Here is a 23,522-nt window from a genome sequence, read left to right as displayed (position 1 = left end):
AGGGTCAGGGCCAGGGCCCAGGGTTAGGCTTGTTTTAGGGTCAGGACCTGGGCCCAGTTTTAGGCTTGTTTTAGTGCCAGGGCCCTGGGTTAGGGTTGTTTTAGGGTCAGGGCCAGGGCCCAGGGTTAGGGTTGTTTTAGGTTCAGGACCTGGGCCCAGGGTTAGGCTTGTTTTAGTGCCAGGGCCCTGGGCTAGGGTTGTTTTAGGGTCAGGGCCAGGGCCCAGGGTAAGGGTTGTTTTAGGTCAGGGCCAGGGCCCAGCATTAGGGTTGTTTTAGGGTCATGGACAGGGCCCAGGTTTAGGGGTGTTTTAGGGTCAGGGCCAGGGCCCAGGGTAAGGGTTGTTTCAGTGTCAGGGCCAGGGCCCAGGGTTAGGGTTGTTTTAGGGTCAGGGCCAGGGTCCAGTGTAAGGGTTGTTTCAGTGTCAGGGCCAGGGTCCAGGGTTAGGGTTGTTTTAGGGTCAGGGCCCAGGGTTAGGGTTGTTTTAGGGTGAGGTCCAGGGCCCAGGGATAGGCTTGTTTTAGGGTCAGGGCCAGGGCCCAGGTTTAGGCTTGTTTTAGGGTCAGGGCCAGGGCCCAGGTTTAGGCTTGTTTTAGGGTCAGGGCCAGGGCCAAGGGTTAGGCTTGTATTAGGGTCAGGTCCAAGGCCCAGGGTTAGGCTTGTTTTAGGGTCAGGGCCAGGGCCCAGGGTTAGGCTTGTTTTAGGGTCAGGGCCAGGGCCCAAGATTAGGCTTGTTTTAGGGTCAAGGACAGGGCCCAGGGTTATGGTTGTTTTAGGGTCAGGGCCACGGCCCAGGGTTAGGCTTGTTTTAGGGTCAGGGCCAGGGCCCAGGGTTAGGCTTGTTTTAGGGTCAGGGCCAGGGCCCAGGGTTAGAGTTGTTTTAGGGTCAGGGCCAGGGCCCAGCGTTAGGGTTGTTTTAGGGTCAGGGCCAGGGCCCACGGTTAGGGTTGTTTTAGGGTCAGGTCCTGGGTTCAGGGTTAGGCTTGTTTTAGTGCCAGGGCCCAGGGTTCGGGTTGTTTTAGGGTCAGGGCCAGGGCCCAGGGTCAGGGTTGTTTTAGGTCAGTGCCAGGGCCCAGCATTAGGGTTGTTTTAAGGTCAGGGCCAGGGCCCAGGTTTATGGGTGTTTTAGGGTCAGGGACAGGGCCCAGCGTTAGGGTTGTTTTACGGTCAGGGCAGGGCCCAGGGTTAGGGTTGTTTTAGGGTCAGGGCCAGGGCCCAGGGTTAGGATTGTTTTAGGGTCAGGGTTAGGGCCAGGGCCCAGGGTTAGGGTTTTTTTAGGGTCAGGGTGAGGGCCCAGGGTTAGGCTTGTTTTAGGGTCAGGGCCAGGGCCCAGGTTTAGGGTTGTTTTAGGTCCGGGCCATGGCCCAGGGTTAGGGTTGTTTTAGGTCAGGGCCAGCTCCCAGGGTTAGGGTTGTTTTAGGGTCAGGGCCAGGGCCCAGGGTTAGGGTTGTTTTCGGGTCAGGGCTAGGGCCCAGGTTTAGGCTTGTTTTAGGGACAGGGCCAGGGCCCAGGGTTAGGCTTGTTTTAGGGTCAGGGCCAGAGCCGAGCGTTAGGCTTGTTTTAGGGTCAGGGACAGGGCCCAGGGTTAGGGTTGTTTTAGGGTCAGGGCCAGGGCCCAGGGTTAGGCTTGTTTTAGGGTCAGGGCCAGGGCCCAGGGTTAGGGTTGTTTTAGGTTCAGGACCTGGGCCCAGTGTTAGGCTTGTTTTAGTGCCAGTGCCCAGGGTTACGGTTGTTTTAGGGTCAGGGACAGGGTCCAGGTTTAGGGTTGTTTTAGGTCAGGGCCAGGGTCCAGGAATAGGGTTGTTTTAGGGTCAGTGCCCGGGCCCAGGGTTAGGGTTGTTTTAAGGTCAGGGCCAGGGTCCAGGGTAAGGGTTGTTTCCGTGTCAGGGCCAGGGCCCAGGGTTAGGGTTGTTTTAGGGTTAGGGCCAGGGCCCAGGGTTATGGTTATTTTAGGGTCAGTGCCCAGGGTTAGGGTTGTTTTAGGACATGGCCAGGGCCCAGGGATAGGGTTGTTTTAGGGTCAGTGCCAGGGCCCAGGGTTAGGCTTGTTTTAGGGTCAGGGTCAGGGCCCAGGGTTAGGCTTGTTTTTGGGTCAGGTCCTGGGCCCACGGTTAGGCTTGTTTTAGGGTCAGGGCCAGGGCCCAGGTTTAGGCTTGTTTTAGGGTCAAGGACAGGGCCCAGGGTTAGGGTTGTTTTAGGGTCAGGCCCAGGGCCCAGGGTTAGGGGTGTTTTAGGTTCAGGGCCAGGGCCCAGGGTTACGGTTGTTTTAGGGTCAGGATCTGGGCCCAGGTTTAGGCTTGTTTTAGTGCCAGGGCCCAGGGTTAGGGTTGTTTTAGGGTCAGGGCCAGGGCCCAGGGTTAGGGTTGTTTTAGGGTCAGGGCCAGGGCCCAGGGTTAGGCCTGTTTTAGGGTCAGGGACAGGGCCCAGGGTTAGGGTTGTTTTAGGGTCAGGGCCAGGGCCCAGGGTTAGGTTTGTTTTAGTGTCAGGGCCAGGGCCCAGCGTTAGGCTTGTTTTAGGTTCAGGGCCAGGGCCCAGGGTTAGGGTTGTTTTAGGGTCAGGGCCAGGGCCCAGGGTTAGGGTTGTTTTAGGGTCAGGTCCTGGCCCCAGGGTTAGGCTTGTTTTAGTGCCAGGGCCCAGGGTTAGGGTTGTTTTAGGGTCAGGGCCAGGGCCCAGGTTTACGGTTGTTTTAAGTCAGGGCCAGGGCCCAGGGTTAGGGTTGTTTTAGGTCAGGGCCAGGTCCCAGGGTTAGGCTTGTTTTAGGGTCAGGGCCAGGGCCCAGGGTTAGGGTTGTTTTAGGTCATGGCCAGGGCCCAGGGTTAGGGTTGTTTTAGGTCAGGGCCAGGTCCCAGGGTTGGGGTTGTTTTAGGGTCAGGGCCCAGGATTAGAATTGTTTTAGGGTTAGTGCCCATGGTTGGGTTTATTTTAGGGTCAGGGTCAGGGCCCAGGGTTAGGTTTGTTTTAGGGTCAGGGTCAGGGTCAGGGCCCAGGGTTAGGGTTGTTTTAGGGTCAGGGCCAGGGCCCAGGTTTAGGCTTGTTTTAGGGTCAGGGCCAGGGCCCAGGGTTAGGGTTGTTTTAGGGTCAGGGCAAGGGCCCAGGTTTAGGGTTGTTTTAGGGTAAGGTCCAGGGCCCAGGGTTAGGGTTGTTTTAAGTTCAGGGCCAGGGCCCAGGGTTAGGGTTGTGTTAGGGTCAGGGCCAGGGCCCAGGGTTAGGATTGTTTTAGGGTCAGGACCTGGGCCCAGGGTTAGGCTTGTTTTAGGGTCAGGGCCAGGCCCCAGGGTTAGGCTTGTTTTAGGGTCAGAGCCAGGGCCCAGGGTTAGGGTTGTTTTAGGGTCAGGGTTAGGGCCAGTGCCCAGGGTTAGGGTTTTTTTAGGGTCAGGGCGAGGGCCCAGGGTTAGGCTTGTTTTAGGGTCTGGGCCAGGGCCCAGGTTTAGGTTTGTTTTAGGTCAGGGCCAGGGCCCAGGGCTAGGGTTGTTTTAGGTCAGGGACAGGTCCCACGGTTAGGGTTGTTTTAGGGTCAGGGCCAGGGCCCAGGGTTAGGGTTGTTTTAGGGTCAGGGCTAGGGCCCAGGTTTAGGCTTGTTTTAGGGTCAGGGCCAGGGCCCAGGGTTAGGCTTGTTTTAGGGTCAGGGCTAGGGCCGAGCGTTAGGCTTGTTTTAGGGTCAGGGACAGGGCCCAGGGTTAGGGTTGTTTTAGGGTCAGGGCCAGGGCCCAGGGTTAGGCTTGTTTTAGGGTCAGGGCCAGGGCCCAGGGTTAGGCTTGTTTTAGGGTCAGGACCTGGGCCCAGTTTTAGGCTTGTTTTAGTGCCAGGGCCCTGGGTTAGGGTTGTTTTAGGGTCAGGGCCAGGGCCCAGGGTTAGGGTTGTTTTAGGTTCAGGACCTGGGCCCAGGGTTAGGCTTGTTTTAGTGCCAGGGCCCTGGGCTAGGGTTGTTTTAGGGTCAGGGCCAGGGCCCAGGGTAAGGGTTGTTTTAGGTCAGGGCCAGGGCCCAGCATTAGGGTTGTTTTAGGGTCATGGACAGGGCCCAGGTTTAGGGGTGTTTTAGGGTCAGGGCCAGGGCCCAGGGTAAGGGTTGTTTCAGTGTCAGGGCCAGGGCCCAGGGTTAGGGTTGTTTTAGGGTCAGGGCCAGGGTCCAGTGTAAGGGTTGTTTCAGTGTCAGGGCCAGGGTCCAGGGTTAGGGTTGTTTTAGGGTCAGGGCCCAGGGTTAGGGTTGTTTTAGGGTGAGGTCCAGGGCCCAGGGATAGGCTTGTTTTAGGGTCAGGGCCAGGGCCCAGGGTTAGGGTTGTTTTCGGGTCAGGGCTAGGGCCCAGGTTTAGGCTTGTTTTAGGGACAGGGCCAGGGCCCAGGGTTAGGCTTGTTTTAGGGTCAGGGCCAGAGCCGAGCGTTAGGCTTGTTTTAGGGTCAGGGACAGGGCCCAGGGTTAGGGTTGTTTTAGGGTCAGGGCCAGGGCCCAGGGTTAGGCTTGTTTTAGGGTCAGGGCCAGGGCCCAGGGTTAGGGTTGTTTTAGGTTCAGGACCTGGGCCCAGTGTTAGGCTTGTTTTAGTGCCAGTGCCCAGGGTTACGGTTGTTTTAGGGTCAGGGACAGGGTCCAGGTTTAGGGTTGTTTTAGGTCAGGGCCAGGGTCCAGGAATAGGGTTGTTTTAGGGTCAGTGCCCGGGCCCAGGGTTAGGGTTGTTTTAAGGTCAGGGCCAGGGTCCAGGGTAAGGGTTGTTTCCGTGTCAGGGCCAGGGCCCAGGGTTAGGGTTGTTTTAGGGTTAGGGCCAGGGCCCAGGGTTATGGTTATTTTAGGGTCAGTGCCCAGGGTTAGGGTTGTTTTAGGACATGGCCAGGGCCCAGGGATAGGGTTGTTTTAGGGTCAGTGCCAGGGCCCAGGGTTAGGCTTGTTTTAGGGTCAGGGTCAGGGCCCAGGGTTAGGCTTGTTTTTGGGTCAGGTCCTGGGCCCACGGTTAGGCTTGTTTTAGGGTCAGGGCCAGGGCCCAGGTTTAGGCTTGTTTTAGGGTCAAGGACAGGGCCCAGGGTTAGGGTTGTTTTAGGGTCAGGCCCAGGGCCCAGGGTTAGGGGTGTTTTAGGTTCAGGGCCAGGGCCCAGGGTTACGGTTGTTTTAGGGTCAGGATCTGGGCCCAGGTTTAGGCTTGTTTTAGTGCCAGGGCCCAGGGTTAGGGTTGTTTTAGGGTCAGGGCCAGGGCCCAGGGTTAGGGTTGTTTTAGGGTCAGGGCCAGGGCCCAGGGTTAGGCCTGTTTTAGGGTCAGGGACAGGGCCCAGGGTTAGGGTTGTTTTAGGGTCAGGGCCAGGGCCCAGGGTTAGGTTTGTTTTAGTGTCAGGGCCAGGGCCCAGCGTTAGGCTTGTTTTAGGTTCAGGGCCAGGGCCCAGGGTTAGGGTTGTTTTAGGGTCAGGGCCAGGGCCCAGGGTTAGGGTTGTTTTAGGGTCAGGTCCTGGCCCCAGGGTTAGGCTTGTTTTAGTGCCAGGGCCCAGGGTTAGGGTTGTTTTAGGGTCAGGGCCAGGGCCCAGGTTTACGGTTGTTTTAAGTCAGGGCCAGGGCCCAGGGTTAGGGTTGTTTTAGGTCAGGGCCAGGTCCCAGGGTTAGGCTTGTTTTAGGGTCAGGGCCAGGGCCCAGGGTTAGGGTTGTTTTAGGTCATGGCCAGGGCCCAGGGTTAGGGTTGTTTTAGGTCAGGGCCAGGTCCCAGGGTTGGGGTTGTTTTAGGGTCAGGGCCCAGGATTAGAATTGTTTTAGGGTTAGTGCCCATGGTTGGGTTTATTTTAGGGTCAGGGTCAGGGCCCAGGGTTAGGTTTGTTTTAGGGTCAGGGTCAGGGTCAGGGCCCAGGGTTAGGGTTGTTTTAGGGTCAGGGCCAGGGCCCAGGTTTAGGCTTGTTTTAGGGTCAGGGCCAGGGCCCAGGGTTAGGGTTGTTTTAGGGTCAGGGCAAGGGCCCAGGTTTAGGGTTGTTTTAGGGTAAGGTCCAGGGCCCAGGGTTAGGGTTGTTTTAAGTTCAGGGCCAGGGCCCAGGGTTAGGGTTGTGTTAGGGTCAGGGCCAGGGCCCAGGGTTAGGATTGTTTTAGGGTCAGGACCTGGGCCCAGGGTTAGGCTTGTTTTAGGGTCAGGGCCAGGCCCCAGGGTTAGGCTTGTTTTAGGGTCAGAGCCAGGGCCCAGGGTTAGGGTTGTTTTAGGGTCAGGGTTAGGGCCAGTGCCCAGGGTTAGGGTTTTTTTAGGGTCAGGGCGAGGGCCCAGGGTTAGGCTTGTTTTAGGGTCTGGGCCAGGGCCCAGGTTTAGGTTTGTTTTAGGTCAGGGCCAGGGCCCAGGGCTAGGGTTGTTTTAGGTCAGGGACAGGTCCCACGGTTAGGGTTGTTTTAGGGTCAGGGCCAGGGCCCAGGGTTAGGGTTGTTTTAGGGTCAGGGCTAGGGCCCAGGTTTAGGCTTGTTTTAGGGTCAGGGCCAGGGCCCAGGGTTAGGCTTGTTTTAGGGTCAGGGCTAGGGCCGAGCGTTAGGCTTGTTTTAGGGTCAGGGACAGGGCCCAGGGTTAGGGTTGTTTTAGGGTCAGGGCCAGGGCCCAGGGTTAGGCTTGTTTTAGGGTCAGGGCCAGGGCCCAGGGTTAGGCTTGTTTTAGGGTCAGGACCTGGGCCCAGTTTTAGGCTTGTTTTAGTGCCAGGGCCCTGGGTTAGGGTTGTTTTAGGGTCAGGGCCAGGGCCCAGGGTTAGGGTTGTTTTAGGTTCAGGACCTGGGCCCAGGGTTAGGCTTGTTTTAGTGCCAGGGCCCTGGGCTAGGGTTGTTTTAGGGTCAGGGCCAGGGCCCAGGGTAAGGGTTGTTTTAGGTCAGGGCCAGGGCCCAGCATTAGGGTTGTTTTAGGGTCATGGACAGGGCCCAGGTTTAGGGGTGTTTTAGGGTCAGGGCCAGGGCCCAGGGTAAGGGTTGTTTCAGTGTCAGGGCCAGGGCCCAGGGTTAGGGTTGTTTTAGGGTCAGGGCCAGGGTCCAGTGTAAGGGTTGTTTCAGTGTCAGGGCCAGGGTCCAGGGTTAGGGTTGTTTTAGGGTCAGGGCCCAGGGTTAGGGTTGTTTTAGGGTGAGGTCCAGGGCCCAGGGATAGGCTTGTTTTAGGGTCAGGGCCAGGGCCCAGGTTTAGGCTTGTTTTAGGGTCAGGGCCAGGGCCCAGGTTTAGGCTTGTTTTAGGGTCAGGGCCAGGGCCAAGGGTTAGGCTTGTATTAGGGTCAGGTCCAAGGCCCAGGGTTAGGCTTGTTTTAGGGTCAGGGCCAGGGCCCAGGGTTAGGCTTGTTTTAGGGTCAGGGCCAGGGCCCAAGATTAGGCTTGTTTTAGGGTCAAGGACAGGGCCCAGGGTTATGGTTGTTTTAGGGTCAGGGCCACGGCCCAGGGTTAGGCTTGTTTTAGGGTCAGGGCCAGGGCCCAGGGTTAGGCTTGTTTTAGGGTCAGGGCCAGGGCCCAGGGTTAGAGTTGTTTTAGGGTCAGGGCCAGGGCCCAGCGTTAGGGTTGTTTTAGGGTCAGGGCCAGGGCCCACGGTTAGGGTTGTTTTAGGGTCAGGTCCTGGGTTCAGGGTTAGGCTTGTTTTAGTGCCAGGGCCCAGGGTTCGGGTTGTTTTAGGGTCAGGGCCAGGGCCCAGGGTCAGGGTTGTTTTAGGTCAGTGCCAGGGCCCAGCATTAGGGTTGTTTTAAGGTCAGGGCCAGGGCCCAGGTTTATGGGTGTTTTAGGGTCAGGGACAGGGCCCAGCGTTAGGGTTGTTTTACGGTCAGGGCAGGGCCCAGGGTTAGGGTTGTTTTAGGGTCAGGGCCAGGGCCCAGGGTTAGGATTGTTTTAGGGTCAGGACCTGGGCCCAGGGTTAGGCTTGTTTTAGGGTCAGGGCCATGGCCCAGGGTTAGGCTTGTTTTAGGGTCAGGGCCAGGGCCCAGGGTTAGGCTTGTTTTAGGGTCAGAGCCAGGTCCCAGGGTTAGGGTTGTTTTAGGGTCAGGGTTAGGGCCAGGGCCCAGGGTTAGGGTTTTTTTAGGGTCAGGGTGAGGGCCCAGGGTTAGGCTTGTTTTAGGGTCAGGGCCAGGGCCCAGGTTTAGGGTTGTTTTAGGTCCGGGCCATGGCCCAGGGTTAGGGTTGTTTTAGGTCAGGGCCAGCTCCTAGGGTTAGGGTTGTTTTAGGGTCAGGGCCAGGGCCTAGGGTTAGGGTTGTTTTAGGGTCAGGGCTAGGGCCCAGGTTTAGGCTTGTTTTAGGGACAGGGCCAGGGCCCAGGGTTAGGCTTGTTTTAGGGTCAGGGCCAGAGCCGAGCGTTAGGCTTGTTTTAGGGTCAGGGACAGGGCCCAGGGTTAGGGTTGTTTTAGGGTCAGGGGCAGGGCCCAGGGTTAGGCTTGTTTTAGGGTCAGGGCCAGGGCCCAGGGTTAGGGTTGTTTTAGGTTCAGGACCTGGGCCCAGTGTTAGGCTTGTTTTAGTGCCAGTGCCCAGGGTTACGGTTGTTTTAGGGTCATGGCCAGGGACCAGGGTCAGGGTTGTTTTAGGTCAGGGTCAGGGCCCAGCATCAGGGTTGTTTTAGGGTCAGGGACAGGGCCCAGGTTTAGGGGTGTTTTAGGGTCAGGGCCAGGGCCCAGGGTAAGGGTTGTTTCAGTGTCAGGGCCAGGGCCCAGTGTTAGGGTTGTTTTAGGGTCAGGGCCAGGGTCCAGGGTAATGGTTGTTTCAGTGTCAGGGCCAGGGCCCAGGGTTAGGGTTGTTTTAGGGTTAGGGCCAGGGCCCAGGGTTATGGTTATTTTAGGGTCAGTACCCAGGGTTAGGGATGTTTTAGTGTCAGTGCCCAGGGTTAGGGTTGTTTTAGGGTCAGGGCCAGGGCCCAGGGTTAGGCTTGTTTTAGGGTCAGGGCGAGGGCCCAGGGATAGGGTTTTTTTAGGGTCAGGGCCAGGGCCCAGGGTTAGGGTTATTTTAGGGTCAGGGTCAGGGCCCAGGGTTAGGCTTGTTTTAGGGTCAGGTCCAGGTCGCAGGGTTAGGGTTGTTTTAGGGTCAGGGCCAGGGCCCAGGGTTAGGCTTGTTTTAGGCTCAGGGCCAGGGCCCAGGGTTAGGGTTGTTTTAGGGTCAGGGCCAGGGCTCAGGGTTAGGCTTGTTTTAGGATCAGGGCCAGGGCCCACGGTTAGGGTTGCTTTAGGGTCAGGGCCAGGTCCCAGGTTTAGGCTTCTTTTAGGGTCAGGGCCAGGGCCCAGCGTTAGGGTTGTTGTAGGTTCAGGGCCAGGGCCCAGGATTAGGCTTGTTTTAGGGTCAAGGACAGGGCCCAGGCTTAAGGTTGTTTTAGGGTCAGGACCTGGGCCCAGGGTTAGGCTTGTTTTAGTGCCAGGGCCCAGGGTTAGGGTTGTTTTAGGGTCAGGGCCAGGGCCCAGGTTTAGGGTTGTTTTAGGTCAGGGCCAGGGTCGAGGGTTAGGGTTGTTTTAGGTCAGGGCCAGGTCCCAGGGTTAGGGTTGTTTTAGGGTCAGGGCCAGGGCCCAGGGTTAGGTTTGTTTTAGTGTCAGGGCCAGGGCCCAGGTTTAGGCTTGTTTTAGGGTCAGGGCCAGGGCCCAGGGTTAGGCTTGTTTTAGGGTCATTGCCAGGGACGAGCGTTAGGCTTGTTTTAGGGTCAGGGACAGGGCCCAGGGTTAGGGTTGTTTTTGGGTCAGGGCCAGGTCCCAGGGTTAGGGTTGTTTTAGGGTCAGGGTTAGGGCCAGGGCCCAGGGTTAGGGTTTTTTTAGGGTCAGGGTGAGGGCCCAGGGTTAGGCTTGTTTTAGGGTCAGGGCCAGGGCCCAGGTTTAGGGTTGTTTTAGGTCCGGGCCATGGCCCAGGGTTAGGGTTGTTTTAGGTCAGGGCCAGCTCCCAGGGTTAGGGTTGTTTTAGGGTCAGGGCCAGGGCCCAGGGTTAGGGTTGTTTTCGGGTCAGGGCTAGGGCCCAGGTTTAGGCTTGTTTTAGGGCCAGGGCCAGGGCCCAGGGTTAGGCTTGTTTTAGGGTCAGGGCCAGAGCCGAGCGTTAGGCTTGTTTTAGGGTCAGGGACAGGGCCCAGGGTTAGGGTTGTTTTAGGGTCAGGGCCAGGGCCCAGGGTTAGGCTTGTTTTAGGGTCAGGGCCAGGGCCCAGGGTTAGGGTTGTTTTAGGTTCAGGACCTGGGCCCAGTGTTAGGCTTGTTTTAGTGCCAGTGCCCAGGGTTACGGTTGTTTTAGGGTCAGGGACAGGGTCCAGGTTTAGGGTTGTTTTAGGTCAGGGCCAGGGTCCAGGAATAGGGTTGTTTTAGGGTCAGTGCCCGGGCCCAGGGTTAGGGTTGTTTTAAGGTCAGGGCCAGGGTCCAGGGTAAGGGTTGTTTCCGTGTCAGGGCCAGGGCCCAGGGTTAGGGTTGTTTTAGGGTTAGGGCCAGGGCCCAGGGTTATGGTTATTTTAGGGTCAGTGCCCAGGGTTAGGGTTGTTTTAGGACATGGCCAGGGCCCAGGGATAGGGTTGTTTTAGGGTCAGTGCCAGGGCCCAGGGTTAGGCTTGTTTTAGGGTCAGGGTCAGGGCCCAGGGTTAGGCTTGTTTTTGGGTCAGGTCCTGGGCCCACGGTTAGGCTTGTTTTAGGGTCAGGGCCAGGGCCCAGGTTTAGGCTTGTTTTAGGGTCAAGGACAGGGCCCAGGGTTAGGGTTGTTTTAGGGTCAGGCCCAGGGCCCAGGGTTAGGGGTGTTTTAGGTTCAGGGCCAGGGCCCAGGGTTACGGTTGTTTTAGGGTCAGGATCTGGGCCCAGGTTTAGGCTTGTTTTAGTGCCAGGGCCCAGGGTTAGGGTTGTTTTAGGGTCAGGGCCAGGGCCCAGGGTTAGGGTTGTTTTAGGGTCAGGGCCAGGGCCCAGGGTTAGGCCTGTTTTAGGGTCAGGGACAGGGCCCAGGGTTAGGGTTGTTTTAGGGTCAGGGCCAGGGCCCAGGGTTAGGTTTGTTTTAGTGTCAGGGCCAGGGCCCAGCGTTAGGCTTGTTTTAGGTTCAGGGCCAGGGCCCAGGGTTAGGGTTGTTTTAGGGTCAGGGCCAGGGCCCAGGGTTAGGGTTGTTTTAGGGTCAGGTCCTGGCCCCAGGGTTAGGCTTGTTTTAGTGCCAGGGCCCAGGGTTAGGGTTGTTTTAGGGTCAGGGCCAGGGCCCAGGTTTACGGTTGTTTTAAGTCAGGGCCAGGGCCCAGGGTTAGGGTTGTTTTAGGTCAGGGCCAGGTCCCAGGGTTAGGCTTGTTTTAGGGTCAGGGCCAGGGCCCAGGGTTAGGGTTGTTTTAGGTCATGGCCAGGGCCCAGGGTTAGGGTTGTTTTAGGTCAGGGCCAGGTCCCAGGGTTGGGGTTGTTTTAGGGTCAGGGCCCAGGATTAGAATTGTTTTAGGGTTAGTGCCCATGGTTGGGTTTATTTTAGGGTCAGGGTCAGGGCCCAGGGTTAGGTTTGTTTTAGGGTCAGGGTCAGGGCCCAGGGTTAGGGTTGTTTTAGGGTCAGGGCCAGGGCCCAGGTTTAGGCTTGTTTTAGGGTCAGGGCCAGGGCCCAGGGTTAGGGTTGTTTTAGGGTCAGGGCAAGGGCCCAGGTTTAGGGTTGTTTTAGGGTAAGGTCCAGGGCCCAGGGTTAGGGTTGTTTTAAGTTCAGGGCCAGGGCCCAGGGTTAGGGTTGTGTTAGGGTCAGGGCCAGGGCCCAGGGTTAGGATTGTTTTAGGGTCAGGACCTGGGCCCAGGGTTAGGCTTGTTTTAGGGTCAGGGCCAGGCCCCAGGGTTAGGCTTGTTTTAGGGTCAGAGCCAGGGCCCAGGGTTAGGGTTGTTTTAGGGTCAGGGTTAGGGCCAGTGCCCAGGGTTAGGGTTTTTTTAGGGTCAGGGCGAGGGCCCAGGGTTAGGCTTGTTTTAGGGTCTGGGCCAGGGCCCAGGTTTAGGTTTGTTTTAGGTCAGGGCCAGGGCCCAGGGCTAGGGTTGTTTTAGGTCAGGGACAGGTCCCACGGTTAGGGTTGTTTTAGGGTCAGGGCCAGGGCCCAGGGTTAGGGTTGTTTTAGGGTCAGGGCTAGGGCCCAGGTTTAGGCTTGTTTTAGGGTCAGGGCCAGGGCCCAGGGTTAGGCTTGTTTTAGGGTCAGGGCTAGGGCCGAGCGTTAGGCTTGTTTTAGGGTCAGGGACAGGGCCCAGGGTTAGGGTTGTTTTAGGGTCAGGGCCAGGGCCCAGGGTTAGGCTTGTTTTAGGGTCAGGGCCAGGGCCCAGGGTTAGGCTTGTTTTAGGGTCAGGACCTGGGCCCAGTTTTAGGCTTGTTTTAGTGCCAGGGCCCTGGGTTAGGGTTGTTTCAGTGTCAGGGCCAGGGCCCAGGGTTAGGGTTGTTTTAGGGTTAGGGCCAGGGCCCAGGGTTATGGTTATTTTAGGGTCAGTACCCAGGGTTAGGGATGTTTTAGTGTCAGTGCCCAGGGTTAGGGTTGTTTTAGGGTCAGGGCCAGGGCCCAGGGTTAGGCTTGTTTTAGGGTCAGGGCGAGGGCCCAGGGATAGGGTTTTTTTAGGGTCAGGGCCAGGGCCCAGGTTTAGGGTTATTTTAGGGTCAGGGTCAGGGCCCAGGGTTAGGCTTGTTTTAGGGTCAGGTCCAGGTCGCAGGGTTAGGGTTGTTTTAGGGTCAGGGCCAGGGCCCAGGGTTAGGCTTGTTTTAGGCTCAGGGCCAGGGCCCAGGGTTAGGGTTGTTTTAGGGTCAGGGCCAGGGCTCAGGGTTAGGCTTGTTTTAGGATCAGGGCCAGGGCCCACGGTTAGGGTTGCTTTAGGGTCAGGGCCAGGTCCCAGGTTTAGGCTTCTTTTAGGGTCAGGGCCAGGGCCCAGCGTTAGGGTTGTTGTAGGTTCAGGGCCAGGGCCCAGGATTAGGCTTGTTTTAGGGTCAAGGACAGGGCCCAGGGTTAAGGTTGTTTTAGGGTCAGGACGTGGGCCCAGGGTTAGGCTTGTTTTAGTGCCAGGGCCCAGGGTTAGGGTTGTTTTAGGGTCAGGGCCAGGGCCCAGGTTTAGGGTTGTTTTAGGTCAGGGCCAGGGCCGAGGGTTAGGGTTGTTTTAGGTCAGGGCCAAGTCCCAGGGTTAGGGTTGTTTTAGGGTCAGGGCCAGGGCCCAGGGTTAGGTTTGTTTTAGTGTCAGGGCCAGGGCCCAGGTTTAGGCTTGTTTTAGGGTCAGGGCCAGGGCCCAGGGTTAGGCTTGTTTTAGGGTCATTGCCAGGGACGAGCGTTAGGCTTGTTTTAGGGTCAGGGACAGGGCCCAGGGTTAGGGTTGTTTTTGGGTCAGGGCCAGGTCCCAGGGTTAGGGTTGTTTTAGGGTCAGGGTTAGGGCCAGGGCCCAGGGTTAGGGTTTTTTTAGGGTCAGGGTGAGGGCCCAGGGTTAGGCTTGTTTTAGGGTCAGGGCCAGGGCCCAGGTTTAGGGTTGTTTTAGGTCCGGGCCATGGCCCAGGGTTAGGGTTGTTTTAGGTCAGGGCCAGCTCCCAGGGTTAGGGTTGTTTTAGGGTCAGGGCCAGGGCCCAGGGTTAGGGTTGTTTTTGGGTCAGGGCTAGGGCCCAGGTTTAGGCTTGTTTTAGGGACAGGGCCAGGGCCCAGGTTTAGGCTTGTTTTAGGGTCAGGGGCAGAGCCGAGCGTTAGGCTTGTTTTAGGGTCAGGGACAGGGCCCAGGGTTAGGGTTGTTTTAGGGTCAGGGCCAGGGCCCAGGGTTAGGCTTGTTTTAGGGTCAGGGCCAGGGCCCAGGGTTAGGGTTGTTTTAGGTTCAGGACCTGGGCCCAGTGTTAGGCTTGTTTTAGTGCCAGTGCCCAGGGTTACGGTTGTTTTAGGGTCAGGGACAGGGTCCAGGTTTAGGGTTGTTTTAGGTCAGGGCCAGGGTCCAGGAATAGGGTTGTTTTAGGGTCAGTGCCCGGGCCCAGGGTTAGGGTTGTTTTAAGGTCAGGGCCAGGGTCCAGGGTAAGGGTTGTTTCCATGTCAGGGCCAGGGCCCAGGGTTAGGGTTGTTTTAGGGTTAGGGCCAGGGCCCAGGGTTATGGTTATTTTAGGGTCAGTGCCCAGGGTTAGGGTTGTTTTAGGACATGGCCAGGGCCCAGGGATAGGGTTGTTTTAGGGTCAGTGCCAGGGCCCAGGGTTAGGCTTGTTTTAGGGTCAGGGTCAGGGCCCAGGGTTAGGCTTGTTTTTGGGTCAGGTCCTGGGCCCACGGTTAGGCTTGTTTTAGGGTCAGGGCCAGGGCCCAGGTTTAGGCTTGTTTTAGGGTCAAGGACAGGGCCCAGGGTTAGGGTTGTTTTAGGGTCAGGCCCAGGGCCCAGGGTTAGGGGTGTTTTAGGTTCAGGGCCAGGGCCCAGGGTTACGGTTGTTTTAGGGTCAGGATCTGGGCCCAGGTTTAGGCTTGTTTTAGTGCCAGGGCCCAGGGTTAGGGTTGTTTTAGGGTCAGGGCCAGGGCCCAGGGTTAGGGTTGTTTTAGGGTCAGGGCCAGGGCCCAGGGTTAGGCCTGTTTTAGGGTCAGGGACAGGGCCCAGGGTTAGGGTTGTTTTAGGGTCAGGGCCAGGGCCCAGGGTTAGGTTTGTTTTAGTGTCAGGGCCAGGGCCCAGCGTTAGGCTTGTTTTAGGTTCAGGGCCAGGGCCCAGGGTTAGGGTTGTTTTAGGGTCAGGGCCAGGGCCCAGGGTTAGGGTTGTTTTAGGGTCAGGTCCTGGCCCCAGGGTTAGGCTTGTTTTAGTGCCAGGGCCCAGGGTTAGTGTTGTTTTAGGGTCAGGGCCAGGGCCCAGGTTTACGGTTGTTTTAAGTCAGGGCCAGGGCCCAGGGTTAGGGTTGTTTTAGGTCAGGGCCAGGTCCCAGGGTTAGGCTTGTTTTAGGGTCAGGGCCAGGGCCCAGGGTTAGGGTTGTTTTAGGTCATGGCCAGGGCCCAGGGTTAGGGTTGTTTTAGGTCAGGGCCAGGTCCCAGGGTTGGGGTTGTTTTAGGGTCAGGGCCCAGGATTAGAATTGTTTTAGGGTTAGTGCCCATGGTTGGGTTTATTTTAGGGTCAGGGTCAGGGCCCAGGGTTAGGTTTGTTTTAGGGTCAGGGTCAGGGCCCAGGGTTAGGGTTGTTTTAGGGTCAGGGCCAGGGCCCAGGTTTAGGCTTGTTTTAGGGTCAGGGCCAGGGCCCAGGGTTAGGGTTGTTTTAGGGTCAGGGCAAGGGCCCAGGGTTAGGCTTGTTTTAGGGTCAGGGCCAGGGCCCAAGATTAGGCTTGTTTTAGGGTCAAGGACAGGGCCCAGGGTTATGGTTGTTTTAGGGTCAGGGCCAGGGCCCAGGGTTAGGCTTGTTTTAGGGTCAGGGCCAGGGCCCAGGGTTAGGCTTGTTTTAGGGTCAGGGCCAGGGCCCAGGGTTAGAGTTGTTTTAGGGTCAGGGCCAGGGCCCAGCGTTAGGGTTGTTTTAGGGTCAGGTCCTGGGTTCAGGGTTAGGCTTGTTTTAGTGCCAGGGCCCAGGGTTCGGGTTGTTTTAGGGTCAGGGCCAGGGCCCAGGGTCAGGGTTGTTTTAGGTCAGTGCCAGGGCCCAGCATTAGGGTTGTTTTAAGGTCAGGGCCAGGGCCCAGGTTTATGGGTGTTTTAGGGTCAGGGACAGGGCCCAGCGTTAGGGTTGTTTTACGGTCAGGGCAGGGCCCAGGGTTAGGGTTGTTTTAGGGTCAGGGCCAGGGCCCAGGGTTAGGATTGTTTTAGGGTCAGGACCTGGGCCCAGGGTTAGGCTTGTTTTAGGGTCAGGGCCATGGCCCAGGGTTAGGCTTGTTTTAGGGTCAGTGCCAGGGCCCAGGGTTAGGCTTGTTTTAGGGTCAGAGCCAGGTCCCAGGGTTAGGGTTGTTTTAGGGTCAGGGTTAGGGCCAGGGCCCAGGGTTAGGGTTTTTTTAGGGTCAGGGTGAGGGCCCAGGGTTAGGCTTGTTTTAGGGTCAGGGCCAGGGCCCAGGTTTAGGGTTGTTTTAGGTCCGGGCCATGGCCCAGGGTTAGGGTTGTTTTAGGTCAGGGCCAGCTCCTAGGGTTAGGGTTGTTTTAGGGTCAGGGCCAGGGCCCAGGGTTAGGGTTGTTTTAGGGTCAGGGCTAGGGCCCAGGTTTAGGCTTGTTTTAGGGACAGGGCCAGGGCCCAGGGTTAGGCTTGTTTTAGGGTCAGGGCCAGGGCCCAGGGTTAGGGTTGTTTTAGGGTCAGGGCTAGGGCCCAGGTTTAGGCTTGTTTTAGGGTCAGGGCCAGGGCCCAGGGTTAGGCTTGTTTTAGGGTCAGGGCTAGGGCCGAGCGTTAGGCTTGTTTTAGGGTCAGGGACAGGGCCCAGGGTTAGGGTTGTTTTAGGGTCAGGGCCAGGGCCCAGGGTTAGGCTTGTTTTAGGGTCAGGGCCAGGGCCCAGGGTTAGGGTTGTTTTAGGTTCAGGACCTGGGCCCAGTGTTAGGCTTGTTTTAGTGCCAGTGCCCAGGGTTACGGTTGTTTTAGGGTCAGGGACAGGGTCCAGGTTTAGGGTTGTTTTAGGTCAGGGCCAGGGTCCAGGAATAGGGTTGTTTTAGGGTCAGTGCCCGGGCCCAGGTTTAGGGTTGTTTTAAGGTCAGGGCCAGGGTCCAGGGTAAGGGTTGTTTCCGTGTCAGGGCCAGGGCCCAGGGTTAGGGTTGTTTTAGGGTTAGGGCCAGGGCCCAGGGTTATGGTTATTTTAGGGTCAGTGCCCAGGGTTAGGGTTGTTTTAGGACATGGCCAGGGCCCAGGGATAGGGTTGTTTTAGGGTCAGTGCCAGGGCCCAGGGTTAGGCTTGTTTTAGGGTCAGGGTCAGGGCCCAGGGTCAGGCTTGTTTTTGGGTCAGGTCCTGGGCCCACGGTTAGGCTTGTTTTAGGGTCAGGGCCAGGGCCCAGGTTTAGGCTTGTTTTAGGGTCAAGGACAGGGCCCAGGGTTAGGGTTGTTTTAGGGTCAGGCCCAGGGCCCAGGGTTAGGGGTGTTTTAGGTTCAGGGCCAGGGCCCAGGGTTACGGTTGTTTTAGGGTCAGGATCTGGGCCCAGGTTTAGGCTTGTTTTAGTGCCAGGGCCCAGGGTTAGGGTTGTTTTAGGGTCAGGGCCAGGGCCCAGGGTTAGGGTTGTTTTAGGGTCAGGGCCAGGGCCCAGGGTTAGGCCTGTTTTAGGGTCAGGGACAGGGCCCAGGGTTAGGGTTGTTTTAGGGTCAGGGCCAGGGCCCAGGGTTAGGTTTGTTTTAGTGTCAGGGCCAGGGCCCAGCGTTAGGCTTGTTTTAGGTTCAGGGCCAGGGCCCAGGGTTAGGGTTGTTTTAGGGTCAGGGCCAGGGCCCAGGGTTAGGGTTGTTTTAGGGTCAGGTCCTGGCCCCAGGGTTAGGCTTGTTTTAGTGCCAGGGCCCAGGGTTAGGGTTGTTTTAGGGTCAGGGCCAGGGCCCAGGTTTACGGTTGTTTTAAGTCAGGGCCAGGGCCCAGGGTTAGGGTTGTTTTAGGTCAGGGCCAGGTCCCAGGGTTAGGCTTGTTTTAGGGTCAGGGCCAGGGCCCAGGGTTAGGGTTGTTTTAGGTCATGGCCAGGGCCCAGGGTTAGGGTTGTTTTAGGTCAGGGCCAGGTCCCAGGGTTGGGGTTGTTTTAGGGTCAGGGCCCAGGATTAGAATTGTTTTAGGGTTAGTGCCCATGGTTGGGTTTATTTTAGGGTCAGGGTCAGGGCCCAGGGTTAGGTTTGTTTTAGGGTCAGGGTCAGGGCCCAGGGTTAGGGTTGTTTTAGGGTCAGGGCCAGGGCCCAGGTTTAGGCTTGTTTTAGGGTCAGGGCCAGGGCCCAGGGTTAGGGTTGTTTTAGGGTCAGGGCAAGGGCCCAGGTTTAGGGTTGTTTTAGGGTAAGGTCCAGGGCCCAGGGTTAGGGTTGTTTTAAGTTCAGGGCCAGGGCCCAGGGTTAGGGTTGTGTTAGGGTCAGGGCCAGGGCCCAGGGTTAGGATTGTTTTAGGGTCAGGACCTGGGCCCAGGGTTAGGCTTGTTTTAGGGTCAGGGCCAGGCCCCAGGGTTAGGCTTGTTTTAGGGTCAGAGCCAGGGCCCAGGGTTAGGGTTGTTTTAGGGTCAGGGTTAGGGCCAGTGCCCAGGGTTAGGGTTTTTTTAGGGTCAGGGCGAGGGCCCAGGGTTAGGCTTGTTTTAGGGTCTGGGCCAGGGCCCAGGTTTAGGTTTGTTTTAGGTCAGGGCCAGGGCCCAGGGCTAGGGTTGTTTTAGGTCAGGGACAGGTCCCACGGTTAGGGTTGTTTTAGGGTCAGGGCCAGGGCCCAGGGTTAGGGTTGTTTTAGGGTCAGGGCTAGGGCCCAGGTTTAGGCTTGTTTTAGGGTCAGGGCCAGGGCCCAGGGTTAGGCTTGTTTTAGGGTCAGGGCTAGGGCCGAGCGTTAGGCTTGTTTTAGGGTCAGGGACAGGGCCCAGGGTTAGGGTTGTTTTAGGGTCAGGGCCAGGGCCCAGGGTTAGGCTTGTTTTAGGGTCAGGGCCAGGGCCCAGGGTTAGGCTTGTTTTAGGGTCAGGACCTGGGCCCAGTTTTAGGCTTGTTTTAGTGCCAGGGCCCTGGGTTAGGGTTGTTTTAGGGTCAGGGCCAGGGCCCAGGGTTAGGGTTGTTTTAGGTTCAGGACCTGGGCCCAGGGGTAGGCTTGTTTTAGTGCCAGGGCCCTGGGTTAGGGTTGTTTTAGGGTCAGGGCCAGGGCCCAGGGTAAGGGTTGTTTTAGGTCAGGGCCAGGGCCCAGCATTAGGGTTGTTTTAGGGTCATGGACAGGGCCCAGGTTTAGGGGTGTTTTAGGGTCAGGGCCAGGGCCCAGGGTAAGGGTTGTTTCAGTGTCAGGGCCAGGGCCCAGGGTTAGGGTTGTTTTAGGGTCAGGGCCAGGGTCCAGTGTAAGGGTTGTTTCAGTGTCAGGGCCAGGGTCCAGGGTTAGGGTTGTTTTAGGGTCAGGGCCCAGGGTTAGGGTTGTTTTAGGGTGAGGTCCAGGGCCCAGGGATAGGCTTGTTTTAGGGTCAGGGCCAGGGCCCAGGTTTAGGCTTGTTTTAGGGTCAGGGCCAGGGCCCAGGTTTAGGCTTGTTTTAGGGTCAGGGCCAGGGCCAAGGGTTAGGCTTGTATTAGGGTCAGGTCCAAGGCCCAGGGTTAGGCTTGTTTTAGGGTCAGGGCCAGGGCCCAGGGTTAGGCTTGTTTTAGGGTCAGGGCCAGGGCCCAAGATTAGGCTTGTTTTAGGGTCAAGGACAGGGCCCAGGGTTATGGTTGTTTTAGGGTCAGGGCCACGGCCCAGGGTTAGGCTTGTTTTAGGGTCAGGGCCAGGGCCCAGGGTTAGGCTTGTTTTAGGGTCAGGGCCAGGGCCCAGGGTTAGAGTTGTTTTAGGGTCAGGGCCAGGGCCCAGCGTTAGGGTTGTTTTAGGGTCAGGTCCTGGGTTCAGGGTTAGGCTTGTTTTAGTGCCAGGGCCCAGGGTTCGGGTTGTTTTAGGGTCAGGGCCAGGGCCCAGGGTCAGGGTTGTTTTAGGTCAGTGCCAGGGCCCAGCATTAGGGTTGTTTTAAGGTCAGGGCCAGGGCCCAGGTTTATGGGTGTTTTAGGGTCAGGGACAGGGCCCAGCGTTAGGGTTGTTTTACGGTCAGGGCAGGGCCCAGGGTTAGGGTTGTTTTAGGGTCAGGGCCAGGGCCCAGGGTTAGGATTGTTTTAGGGTCAGGACCTGGGCCCAGGGTTAGGCTTGTTTTAGGGTCAGGGCCATGGCCCAGGGTTAGGCTTGTTTTAGGGTCAGGGCCAGGGCCCAGGGTTAGGCTTGTTTTAGGGTCAGAGCCAGGTCCCAGGGTTAGGGTTGTTTTAGGGTCAGGGTTAGGGCCAGGGCCCAGGGTTAGGGTTTTTTTAGGGTCAGGGTGAGGGCCCAGGGTTAGGCTTGTTTTAGGGTCAGGGCCAGGGCCCAGGTTTAGGGTTGTTTTAGGTCCGGGCCATGGCCCAGGGTTAGGGTTGTTTTAGGTCAGGGCCAGCTCCTAGGGTTAGGGTTGTTTTAGGGTCAGGGCCAGGGCCCAGGGTTAGGGTTGTTTTAGGGTCAGGGCTAGGGCCCAGGTTTAGGCTTGTTTTAGGGACAGGGCCAGGGCCCAGGGTTAGGCTTGTTTTAGGGTCAGGGCCAGAGCCGAGCGTTAGGCTTGTTTTAGGGTCAGGGACAGGGCCCAGGGTTAGGGTTGTTTTAGGGTCAGGGGCAGGGCCCAGGGTTAGGCTTGTTTTAGGGTCAGGGCCAGGGCCCAGGGTTAGGGTTGTTTTAGGTTCAGGACTTGGGCCCAGTGTTAGGCTTGTTTTAGTGCCAGTGCCCAGGGTTACGGTTGTTTTAGGGTCATGGCCAGGGCCCAGGGTCAGGGTTGTTTTAGGTCAGGGTCAGGGCCCAGCATCAGGGTTGTTTTAGGGTCAGGGACAGGGCCCAGGTTTAGGGGTGTTTTAGGGTCAGGGCCAGTGCCCAGGGTAAGGGTTGTTTCAGTGTCAGGGCCAGGGCCCAGTGTAAGGGTTGTTTTAGGGTCAGGGCCAGGGTCCAGGGTAATGGTTGTTTCAGTGTCAGGGCCAGGGCCCAGGGTTAGGGTTGTTTTAGGGTTAGGGCCAGGGCCCAGGGTTATGGTTATTTTAGGGTCAGTACCCAGGGTTAGGGATGTTTTAGTGTCAGTGCCCAGGGTTAGGGTTGTTTTAGGGTCAGGGCCAGGGCCCAGGGTTAGGCTTGTTTTAGGGTCAGGGCGAGGGCCCAGGGATAGGGTTTTTTTAGGGTCAGGGCCAGGGCCCAGGGTTAGGGTTATTTTAGGGTCAGGGTCAGGGCCCAGGGTTAGGCTTGTTTTAGGGTCAGGTCCAGGTCCCAGGGTTAGTGTTGTTTTAGGGTCAGGGCCAGGGCCCAGGGTTAGGCTTGTTTTAGGCTCAGGGCCAGGGCCCAGGGTTAGGGTTGTTTTAGGGTCAGGGCCAGGGCTCAGGGTTAGGCTTGTTTTAGGATCAGGGCCAGGGCCCACGGTTAGGGTTGCTTTAGGGTCAGGGCCAGGTCCCAGGTTTAGGCTTCTTTTAGGGTCAGGGCCAGGGCCCAGCGTTAGGGTTGTTGTAGGTTCAGGGCCAGGGCCCAGGATTAGGCTTGTTTTAGGGTCAAGGACAGGGCCCAGGGTTAAGGTTGTTTTAGGGTCAGGACCTGGGCCCAGGGTTAGGCTTGTTTTAGTGCCAGGGCCCAGGGTTAGGGTTGTTTTAGGGTCAGGGCCAGGGCCCAGGTTTAGGCTTGTTTTAGGGTCAGGGCCAGGGCCCAGGGTTAGGCTTGTTTTAGGGTCATTGCCAGGGACGAGCGTTAGGCTTGTTTTAGGGTCAGGGACAGGGCCCAGGGTTAGGGTTGTTTTTGGGTCAGGGCCAGGGCCCAGCGTTAGGGTTGTTTTAGGGTCAGGGCTAGGGCCCAGGTTTAGGCTTGTTTTAGGGTCACTGCCAGGTCCCAGGGTTAGGGTTCTTTTAGGGCCAGGTCCCATGGTTAGGGTTTTACAGTCAGGGCCAGGGCCCACAGTTAGGGTGTTAGGCTCAGCGCAAGGGCCCAGGGTTAGGGTTTTAGGCTCAGGGCCATGTCCCAGGGTTAGGGTTTTAGGGTCAGGGCCTGGGCCCAGGGTTAGGTTTTTACGGTCAGGGCCCAGGGTTAGGGTTTTAGGGTCAGGGCCCAGGGTTAGGGTTTTAGGGTCAGGACCCAGTGTTAGGGTTTTAGGGTCATGGCCCAGGGTTAGGGTTTTAGGGTCAGGGCCCAGGATTTGGGTGATTTCCAGGAAGTGACCTCACAGTGACTCAAGCTACCACTTACTGTTGATTGTGATGAAATGCCAGCTGAGGCACATGCCTTGGGAGCTAAGTGGTTGCTGCCCTTGACTACTATGAAGACTGGTGTGGGAAGGGTCGCTTTGGATGCACTTGAGCAGGGGTCCCCAATCCCTGAGCCATGGAGCCGTAAGGAGCCACACAGCAGGTGAGTGGTGTCGAGTGAGGGAGTGAGGGAAGCTTCGTCTGTATTTACAGCCACTCCCCTTTGCTCACATTCCCACCTGAGCTCCACCTTCTCAGATGAGCAGCAGCATTAGATTCTCATAGGAGAACGCACCCTGTTGTGAACCGTGCATGTGAGGGATCTAGGTTGCGCTGTGCTTATGAGAATCTAATACCTATTGATCTGTCACTTTCTCCCATCACGCTCAGGTGGGACCATCCAGTTTCAGGAAAACAAGCTTAACACGCCCACTGATTCTACATTATGGTGAGTTCTATAATTATTTTATTATATATTCCAGTGTAATAATGGAAATGAAGTGCCTAATAAACGTAAATGTGCTTAAATCTTTTGGCCCAGCTCCTACCTCCCGGCAGCCTCGCCAGGCCCAGAACTCTCTCCAGTCAGCCTCTACAGACCAAGCTCATGACTCACAATGGCCTATTGAGGCCCATACCCTACCTCACGGCAGTCTCCGCAGATGAGCCTACTGCCTCACAACAGCCTCCACAGGCACAGCTCCATCGTTACAATGGCCTCTTTAGACCCAGCTCCTGCCGCCCAGCCTTCTCTCCAGGCCCTGAACTTTCTCCGTAAGTTGAGGTAGCTGGGACTGTAGGTATACATGATGATACTTGGCTACTTTTTAAATTGTTTTGCAGACATGGGGTCTCACTTTGTTGGCCAGGCTGGTGTCAAACTAATGGCCTCAAGTGACCCTTCCACCCCTGCCTCCCATCCTCGAGGTATGTGCCACCACAAGGGGCACTTGTTCAATTTTCTAAAGAAAAAATTTCTAAAGTAAGGCTGTGGGATGATGGCAGGAAGATAAAAGAAAAACAGAAGAATAAGTTAAAATGACTTATTCACACATATTCTTTTGACAGCAAGAAGAACTTTTAGTATATACATTCCTTACAAACAAACAAACGGCAGATAAACAATGTTGTATAGGAACTTCAACACACACTGTACAATATTCCCACTTTGCTGACATAAGTTATGGAAATTTCGTGGTTTCCTTGAGTGTCGCTACCAGTATTTTGCTCCTCTGACGATTTTTATCAACTTCCTCATCTGTTAACTTCTCTCCAAAGTATGTCATGTCACGACATACTGCCGCTGCATGAACACGGCCAGTGTCTTCCTATTAAACATGTAGAACGCTTTCCTAATTTCTCCTTTTACTCTCTGTCTTTGTGTTCTGCATTTTCCTTACTTTTATTGTCAGAAACTCCAGAAAGTCAATCGTACTAATTTATCACGATTTGCTTTATTAACTGATACTATGCTTATATGGAATTTTGCCCAACAGACCTCATTACAATTTGGGCCAGGGCCCAGGGTTCGGGTTGTTTTAGGGTCAGGGCCAGGGCCCAGGGCTAGGGGTGTTTTAGGGTCAGGGCCAGGGCCCAAAGTTAGGGTTGTTTTAGGGTCAGGGCCCAGGGTTAGGGTTTTAGGCTCAGGGCCAGGGCCCAGGGTTAGGGTTTTAGGCTCAGGGTCAGTGCCCACGGTTAGGGTTTTAGGCTCAGGGCCAGGGCCCAGGGTTAGGGTTTTAAGGTCAGGGCCAGGGCCCAGGGTTAGGGTTTTAGGCTCAGGGCCAGGGCCCAGGGTTAGGGTTTTAGGCTCGGGGCCAGGGCCCAGGGTTAGGGTTTTAGGGTCAGGGCCTGGGCCCAGGGTTAGGTTTTTAGGGTCAGTGCCCAGGGTTAGGGTTT

At 57.1% G+C, this 23,522-nt stretch overlaps 1 long non-coding RNA gene across 1 annotated transcript in view; it reads left to right on the top strand.

The window, feature by feature from the left end:
* Positions 1-23,522, top strand: part of LOC129528753 (uncharacterized) — a 35,011-nt gene that overhangs the window by 4,912 nt on the left and 6,577 nt on the right. Inside the window, exons 2-3 of the long non-coding RNA XR_010132160.1 lie at positions 22,017-22,074; positions 22,168-22,400. This is a non-coding gene — a long non-coding RNA (uncharacterized lncRNA). The remainder of the gene's footprint in view (positions 1-22,016; positions 22,075-22,167; positions 22,401-23,522) is intronic.

This window comes from Gorilla gorilla, chromosome 20 (genome assembly GCF_029281585.2).
Source record: "Gorilla gorilla gorilla isolate KB3781 chromosome 20, NHGRI_mGorGor1-v2.1_pri, whole genome shotgun sequence".
Lineage (NCBI taxonomy): Eukaryota > Metazoa > Chordata > Mammalia > Primates > Hominidae > Gorilla > Gorilla gorilla.
Note: the sequence above shows the minus strand (reverse complement) of the source record. Positions and strands in the feature narration are given on the sequence as shown.